Source organism: Saccostrea echinata, unplaced genomic scaffold (genome assembly GCF_033153115.1).
Source record: "Saccostrea echinata isolate AGI-Se365-2 ecotype Australia unplaced genomic scaffold, CSIRO_AGI_Sech_v1 ptg000029l, whole genome shotgun sequence".
Classification (NCBI taxonomy): domain Eukaryota; kingdom Metazoa; phylum Mollusca; class Bivalvia; order Ostreida; family Ostreidae; genus Saccostrea; species Saccostrea echinata.
In genome coordinates this window covers 34,695,067-34,705,136 of record NW_026889778.1, presented here as the reverse complement: position 1 = coordinate 34,705,136, position 10,070 = coordinate 34,695,067, and positions in this window count along the sequence as shown.

Sequence of the window (10,070 nt, the reverse complement as noted above, 5' to 3'; positions counted from 1 at the left end):
GGGCCTCGGTTTATACGGCCTCATCCGAAGGACCATACTCCACGTTCTGTAGTGAAATTGTTTGTTTGTTTGTGTGTTAACGTCCCCGTCGAGATTTTTCACTCATATGGAAAAACCACCACTTGCCAGTGGAGGGCTGTAAATTCGACACTCAAGGCCATTGAGCAGTGAGGGATTTTTTTCATCCCAGCACCTACTGCTACACGGGACCTCGGTTTATACGGTCTCATCCGAAGGACCAGTCTCCACGTCCCGTAGTGGAATAGTTTGTTTGTTTGTGTGTTGTTTAACGTCCCTCTCGAGATTTTTCACTCATATGGAAACGCCACCACTTGACGGTGGAGGGCTGCAAATTCAGACCTATACTCGACACTCAAGGCCATTGAGCAGTGAGGGATCTCTTTCGTCCCAGCATCTACTGCTACACGGGACCTCGGTTTATACGGTCTCATGCAAAGGACCGGTCTCCACGTCCCACAGAGGGAGTCGAACCCACGACGTAAAGATTAACTCCTTACTCCGCGACTCTAGAGCAAACACTCAAACCACTGCGCCACGCGGGCGACGTGGTGGTATTCGAAACCACAACTACGAATCGTAGGGGTAGAAACATTTTGATAAATGTATTATCATTATGAAAATCATGTTCTGACTTAAGCCTGTAGAACGCAATTTCATTTTTTTCTGGGACGGGGCACAAACAATCAAATTTTTTGATATCTAAGCAAAAAAAAAAAATAAATAAAAAATAAATAAATAAAAATAAAAACATAATTGTGGGGTGGGCACGACCATATAGCTTTAAGCTATATAGTGACTAAGAAGGAATAACTTGTCATTTGTCAAAGTCTTTTACCTAAACTCTTCACTTTTAATTGTCAATGACAGATTCTTGTTACACAGTGAAAAGTATACATTTATATATAGTACAGCTATCCATCTCATATGCATAATCTATTTAATGAATCGTTTTATCCTAAAGGGAAAGTGAAATCTCAATCAAAATTTGTCACAAATACTGGACTATTTGATTAATTATAATATACATGTAAGAACGGATCGTCAATTAGGACTGGAGGTTTGATAAATTCACAGCATGCATCTTCAGCCTTAATTAAAACGTTGTTTCGAAATATTACACTGTATCTATAAAAGCGTAAAATTAGAATTGACCTAAAGAATATTTTACACCACAGGGGAAATGCTTCCGTGGCACCAGAAGTTTACAATTTTGATTGACAGGTGTAGCGCCGTGCATGGATTTCATGTAACTATGTACAAATAAGAAATGAAGGGATCTAAAGAAAAAAGTTAATTATTGTGATTGACATTGTAATTAAAACAGAGACAATTAACAGTAGTTTGGCTATGCTGGCTTTTCTGACATTTGAAGTAAAGTTTAAGAATAACTTATCATTGAAATGAAGCTGTAAAAGTGTATTATCAATTATTTTCATTTTCATCATTAGATGTGCTAATAAGTTTGTTATATTCAAGTCCATGTATATGTACTCCTTGTACATTTTTTTTTGAACCGCGCGTGCAAGTGTAATTAAATTATAAAAAGTTAACATACTTCTTAAAGCATGGCATTTACGTTACACAGTTCTGGACATTAGAAATAATTAAGCTTATAGTGTTGGCGATATTTTATCGCATGCTAAAAAATATGTATTACATACTTGTAAAACATGTATTTTAAAAAATTCAGCACAATATAGCCGTTCAGATACTTATACATACAAAATCAGGTTACATATAATATGAAATATTTTATTGAATATTATGATCTCTTCTCTGTAAACAGGTGTGTTTTGAAGAGGATATTGAAGGCGAAAAGGGGCTCGAATAGCCGCCAGTTTTTTTTTTCTTCGGAAAGCTGTACAGTTATCTTGGACGACATATCGCGTACAAGTACAGCGTACAAAACAGCTGTGAAAATAAAAATAATGAACTCAAAGTTTAATTCTCTTCTCTCAATTATTTTGTGAAACATAATTACCAACAAAGATATGTTTTTACCAGAGTGTATAATACAAAGCGACTTTTCAAGCGGTACATGAAAGCGTTTGACGCGTGACCAGGTACGTGTAATTGCTTTCAAAACATGCAAACTCAGACTACAGTATCAGGTAGCGCAGGTTGCAGGCCTGTCAATCAAATCAGCAGCTATTGTTTTATTTTTGTATGATTGTCGGGCGGTATATGTTATCGATCTTAAGCTAGGTAGATTTTTTGGGCGTTAATGGAAAATTGGGTGTTTAATAAAAAGCACATGTACTTGCCATATGCTGGAGTTACAAAACTATAGTCGACAGAGTTTTTCACATAGCATGTTAAAAGTTGGTGTAATCATAAAGATAGCCATTTTAAAAAGAAAATAATGTAGAAGTGTTTAGCAATGCGTCTTATTGTTTTCAAAATATATCTCTTTTGAATTCTTTGTCTACAAACCTTGTGTGTCAAGTTAGAATTATCTGCAGAATTAACCACACGCAATGAATCTCCGAAATTAAACACATAATAAACATAATTGAGAAATAAATCGTTTATTAAATACATGTATGCAGTTTAAAGATTAGGATTCATGAAATCGGGGACCTTTATACGTCCTTAATAAAATGTTTTGGATTTAAATCAAATCAAATTAAGATAAGAATAAATGATTTAATTGAATGATCCGGTATGATTAAAAAATAATTTTCCATAAATCATTGTGTCAGCAAAATGAATATAGAACGACAATGTTTTGTGTATGAGCACTAATAGCTGCTTCCTCGGCTATACATAATTAGGTTACATAATTGTAAACAAACACAAAACCCGGGTATATGTGAAACGCAGTTAAATGCAGTAAAAGACTGATTTATTTTTTGCAACTTTTTTTTTAAATTTAATATAGTGTATGTTTCAACATTAAACGACGAAAAGATGTTTTGTTTACGAACGCAGGTCGCTGGTTCACACGCAATGGATCTCTTGTAATTTCGGCCACAATAATTTAATAAGTATATCACCAACATGACCAACATAGATAAGATGAAATAATTTGAAAGATCCGATTTGACTAAAAAAAAAAAAACAATTATCCGTACATAGTTGAGTTTGCAAAATAGATTTAGAACGGCAATGCCTGTTTAGTGTATGGCCACTGATCACTGGATCTAGGTCACGCGTGATCGGGGGGTGGCCGGTTACGTAATTATAAACAAAAACAAACCCCGAGACGTATTGAAAATGTGTGACTCAATAATTTGGAATGAAACCACAGAACACGTAAAAACTTATTCTAAAGTAGTATTAGTATTTATTTTGGATAGGTTTATCATTTATAGCAAGTTTATTTCAGTTATGCGCATAAAGATTTCACCTTCACTTGTCTAATGAAACTAGTTACCTGTATATGGGTCAAGCTTCTAGCTCATTTATTAAAAAAGACTCGAACAAAATAACAAGTTCACGAGATCAATAATATGTTAAAGAACAACTTTTTTAGCGACAGCTATATCGAAATATTTACCGTTTTTGAGTTATAAAACGAAAACTTTCAATGACCCTAGATCCCTAATTTAAGGAACCAGCCCCTTTTTGGAGGTGCCAAATGAAAGACCTTAAAATTGTGCACAACTTTTATTCAACATGTCTTAACAAAATATTTTTAGTTTAAAAGATACATAGGAAAATATGTGTAAATTTTCGCGCTTTTAGGCGTTCTAATTTTTTACCCCTATCTAGCGCCATTTTGAACACAGAAATCAAAAAACAAAAATAGATGTGCACAACTTCAATGCTTCTATTATTTAAATTCGGTAGAATTTCTACTCCAGCTTTTGTAGTCTCGGAGCCTTTATCCGGAAATGAAGAGTCCTAAATTTTCATTTAAAGGGAGATAACTCAAAAGCGGAAGTGGATTTTTGACATGTTTGACAGCATTCTGATAGAGTTTTGTAACGTCTATAAACCCTGCAAATTTGAGCAAAATCCGTTGAGAAATGAGCGAGATATGAGGCCTCAAAGTTGGCGTCTAGAAAGGAGAAAAAAAAAAAAGAATAATAATCTTAACCATCAGAATCAGTAGAAGGTCTTCCGTTGTGACGGAAGACCTTAATAACCGACTATAATATCGTCATATCAGACCCGACAAATGTTTCATTGCCATGTGCAAATAAAATCAAAATCGGAAACACTGACTGGCGAGACCACAGAGGTTGACCCAAGACGTTTCCGTATACTGTTCATAGACACACAGTTGATTACGCATGGAATTACGGTTACGACACTGTCCAAAGGCCGCACGTCCCTCTAGCCGTCAATGCCTTAGTACGTAGGATTTTCTTGAATGTCTCAGTATGCCATAATGTTCACCTGCTACTTCAAACACGCACATACACAGCTGGTCACCTATAATAACACATTATTTAAAGGGCTGGGTTTCCATAGTCGGTAATAAACACATTCATACGGTTTACTTGAATATGTCGGGTATATTATCTAGTACAAATAAAGCTCAACAAAGTAATGAAATAATAATTTTTTCTTTTAAAAATTTACAAAAAAAAAAAAAAAAAAAAAAAACAGCTAACAAAATATACAGGTGAAATAACTTCTGCCAAAGTTCTCAAAATTACTCTACTGTCCACACAGGAAAACTCAAACACACACAGAACATACAGGCCAAATGCACGCAGCCATTTTTCTCGTGAGCACACAGATCATACAACATTTTTACTTAGGAAGCACGCACCTTCTCACTTCTACGACCTGCTCAGAACTAACTTACGCTTAGACAAATTGTTAAAGCTGACATGAACTCTTAAATATATGATATTTTCATCCTTGTACGACTTATTTCATTCCCGTACTCCCTTTTCCGCCATATTTCTTTCAGATTCGCTCACATATTTTACCGGCCATATAAACCCTGATGCCTTTGTTACACTTGAGTGATTTTCTAGCCTGGCTTTAGACATGTACACATCTCCGATAGCAAAGTTGTGGAACACGCAATGAACTGACCGAAAACATGTAGGCCTGTACACATCTCCGATAAAGCAATTCTGGATCATGCCATAAATCTAACAATCCTACCAAAACTAGGAATTTTATTGATGTATATGTATATAAACTTTGAATAATTTAGATGCAATGCATAAAAATCAAAACGGCAAATGCATGTTTGATATACATATATATTTGGACAATAAAGAAGAAAAGGTTACCACATGCATTTTATTTTCAAATAACACTATACTGTTGAGTTTTATGCATGCTACACGGTATAAGCACATATTATGCAACTTACGCAATCAAGTTCTACATGCATGCATGCCGAGAAAACGCGTCGAACGCTTTATATAAACTAATCTACCTGAAATACTGCTATCGCTACAGGGATGTGCACATGTCGAAAGAATTACGGTACTTCCTATTTTCCTTTTATTGAAATATGCATCACATAAGAAAAAACTCCATTTGTAACTCAACGGTAAACACATTGTCACTAGCACTTGAACACACGTGGTCCCTGCCGATCAGCATTTTTGGTCAGGGAAAATATCAAAGGTGGAAATGACACTGGTATTTGCCTGATTAGACAATATAGTCACGCAAATAAAACGTTTCAGAAACCGAACTAACTTTTATCGGTACATGTTGTAAATATGTTCATGAATGTGGCTTCATTACATCAAATTTATTACATAATCATAGATTCTTATTACAGATCTTACATCTTTTTCATGGCCGTAGGAACCGGGGGCACGGGGGGGGGGGTGCCCCCAATAATTTTGCAGATATACAGACAACTATAGTAAACATAGATACTAAATGATTGTGCCCCCTCAATAAAGAGGTCTGATGACTTTTTTTTCCTTGTCAGGAAATTTTTGGTAGTGCCCCATCAACTGTCAACTGAAAAATGTATGGCTGTGCCCCCCCAACTGAAATTGCTTCCTACGGGCCTGTTTTAAAGAAAATGAAGGAGGTGGAATATGTATAATACATTTTTCAATATATTTTGAACAAACGTCGAAAAAAAGTCGGATTTTCCTTGATCAAATATATTTAAATACGCACAATTAACTGGCTTCAACTATTTTAGGTTTAAAACTAATATGTCTTAAATTTACATACACTGAACAATTTGTTTCTGTAGCAGATTATTTTCAAATCAGGGCTCTTTTAGGCGTCACAAATTACAAGCACGATTGATACTGTTACAAATAAGCACAGAGATAATTATGTGTATATTAACTAATCTAGAGTACATGTTTTTGTATACATTGAAGTTGGGTAAGTATTACACTATAGTATAGATGTGAAAGTAATATTGATAGTTGAAATCGTTCTACCAAGTCACAGGTGCTAGGGGACGGGACCCCCCCCCCCCCCCCCCCCCGAACCGTACCCTAAGGGTTCTTTGACTTTTTTAAAATAAAATATTTCTCTATGACACATTCACAAAGTATTACAACTGAAAAATTCAAAATATAACCTAAAATTAGTCTTTTATAAAAATTCACTCTCTGATACTAAAAGAGAGTTCTCAAAACATATCACGAGGCGATGCAAAAGTACTAATTATTACATTACATAAAGTGTTTTTTAAACAATTACACATATTTACACATTCTAGATATTTAAAGAAATTTTGTAATGTGACTGAATGATTAAAATATGGTTGTGTGCACGTGCACTTTTTCTTTAAATATTATGTAATTAATAGTCAAAGTAACCCTCTGTGCTCTTCAAAGCTGAGCTTCTAATAGGTATAAAGAAAAAAAAACTGACTTCATTTCCTCTGGAAAGTACGTGAGAAGGGTCCACATGTTTCCATTCCCATGAAATATTGATTTCACAATTGTTTAGTTCCCCTTTCCTTTGGGTGTGTATGTTTCTCTTCTTCATTTTTTATTTTGGCTTGTCAAAAAAAAAAAAAAAAAAAAAAATGGAAACAATTTTTTCAGCAGGTTTGATCCACCCTGCCCCAGATATTTATCCTTCCTTGATTCCTTGATCTGCCCTTGTAAAGACTATAGCATTTCCATGATTTTTACTTCATCGGATTTTATATGCATTATTGCTCTTACATGTATGGATGCTTACACATGAGAGAGAGAGAGAGAGAGAGAGAGAGAGAGAGAGAGAGAGAGAGAGAGAGAGAGTATACTTGTATTGAAAATGCAAAAAATATTTATCCATAATCTTGCAGTTAGGTTTTCAAGAAATCCATAAACTATCTTTTAAGATTTTCTTAAAATACAAGAAATTGAATAATTACCAAATTTTAGACTTCCTATACATGCATATAAAACAGGCACGTAGCACCGTTTCCTAAAATGTGTGTATGCGAGGTGGAGGGGGGGGGGGTGGCAGTAAAATGATTGACAAGCAAAAGAAAAACTTTATGCACTTAAAAATTGGGGCAAGTGAAGAAGGAAAACAGGCATTAAAACAAAAAACTCCGTAGTCAGGGGAGGGACAGATTCCATTCATACTATCATTTTCGGCAGAAAAATATTTGAGTACAATGTACAATAATGTTGGATGAGTGTGTGTGTGTGGGGGTGGGTGGGTGGTCTTAAAATAAAAAAATTCTTAAAAACTCAACCGTAAAAGACAGGCCTGTAGAACGCGTGGTTGGGGGATGCCCCCTCCCACTTTTTTCCGAGCATAATGGTTAACTGTTTAGAATGAAGTACACACTAAAAGGCTGATCCCCTCCACTTTTTGTTGCACTATAGTCAAATCCTCGAAAAAGTCCCCCTCCCCCACAAAATAGGATTTTACAGATTTTTTATTTTAAAATTTTTTAAAAAAATTTTATTTTTATTATTATAATTATTATTAATATTATTATTTTTTTCCTTGTAAAAGATTTTTCAGGTTAAGCGTCAATCATTTCTTAGATGCTACGTGCCTGAAAGATATTCTCAGAAAGCCCCCCCCCCCCCCCCCCCCCGCCGCCGCTTCACGTGTGTGTATATTTGTTAATCTTTGTTCTGGTTAAATGCCTTCATGGTGTTCTAAATAATTTTCTTACACCAAATTACTCAGTTTAGTTTTTAAATAATCAGCAATCAGACTTTTTTTTTTTAGTGATTTCTCAATTTTTAACCAGTCGCGCAAATACTAATTCCATTTTTCACTTTTGATATTTTCCCTGACCAAAATCTGATCAGCACGGACTAAGTGTATTTGAGTGCTTGGCTGTACGACGAAGTGACAACGTATTTGCTGTTGAGAATTTATGGAGTTTATTACTTTTTTTGTGATGCATATTTCAATAAATGGAATACAAGGTGTAAATCACTCGGCATGTGCACATCTTCGAACGGGTACAGTGGTCTATTTCCAGGTATGAATACGTTTACAGCGTTCGACGTGTTCTCTCGATATGCATCAATTGTATTTGAATGCATATGGACATGCATAGCAAATACGCTGGCTGTTTGTTCCATGATAATTGCAAATTGCTTGTTTTACTGTGTATTATTTCAAGTTTATTATGCATATATTGGTATGCTTTAAAAACACGCGCAACTATGTTTTTTCTTCCAAACTTGCATATATATTATTCAAAACGATAATTAGTCATGAATATCTTTATGACTGTTTTTATCTGTTATTGTTTTAAAATGTTTTCATCAATTCATGTGTTCCCAAATACTTTGCTATCGGAGATGTGCACGCGTCCGTAGCCAAACCAAAAATTCACTCAAGTGTAACGAGTGCAGTGGAGTATATATCGTTACAATAAGACAAGGTATCTGAAAGAAATATGGCGGCTAGTTGATATGAAACAAGTCGTACATTGATGCAAATGTTGCGTTTTTAAGAATTCATGTCAGCTTTAAAACCGGCCTGACAGCCGTGACCAGCTATTCGTAACGACTATACGATGAGAATGAACCTATGGTACACCATAACCAACACAATCAAATTAAACAAAATTGTGACATGTATTTTCTACTAACTTTTCGAAAAATTCAGAAGAAACATATATGCTTTATCTGTAAATGTGCCTTTTACGTAAAGTTCATATAACAAGGAACTAATTACAAATTGTAGTTTCACGTACATAAGCCGAAACTATATATTTTTTAAAGCAAATGTTGCAAATTTATATCTCAACAAATATCAATTGAAACAATGAACTCTACTGTTTTGTGGAGTCATACTGCACATGGAAAGACTGCAGGTTAAAAAATTAGATTAAAATTGGATTTAAAATTAGATATAAAAACGGAAAAAAAGTTCAATGATATCACAAAAGCAGATGCTGTCAGGGCCAATCCTCACATTTTTTTGTATTGATTAACACTGTTCTTTATGTTCAACCAGTATAGTTCTTTATGAGTCAATTGTATAAAACATACTCTATGTCTTTGAAGACTATTAAAACCTCTATATATACCTACAAGGTAATTTAAAATGTTTTCCTTAGATGGCAGATACAAAATGAGGAGTAAATCTGTACATGTATACATTGACTGATTTGATAGTTCTTCACAGTTCTCTTTACAGTTCTCGAAATAAAACAAAACATTTCTCTTAGGCTCTTATCCTGAAAAAGGGTGAAGACAGCAAACAGTGATCGATCTCATAAAATCTTCAGACAATACAAATCTGTGAACAAGTCATAAACACGGACCCCTGGAAATTCCAGAGGTGGGATCAGGTGCTTAGGAGGAGTAAGCATCCCCTGTTGATCGGTCAAATCGCCGTGAGCCCTATGCATTGATCAAATAAGCGGTACATTCCGTAGTCAAATTTAGTATAAAAACAAAGGTCTAACAAAAAGTAGGAAGCAAGTCAGCCAAAATACGACCCAGTAATAGATTATATTTGCTTATAAGGTCATTATAGCGACCATTAAATCTACGGAATGCGGACTTTAAACGAGGTAAGGAATTCCCTGTAACATCAACTTATGTGTCCTGAAAAAACCTTAACAGATAAAAACAAATTCTTTAAAGAAGAGGACTATTGAATGATGAATTTCACTCGTAGTTTGTTCGATTGTGAAATCTGTGACAATCAGATAAGAAAGGGAGGTGAAAATGTTCACA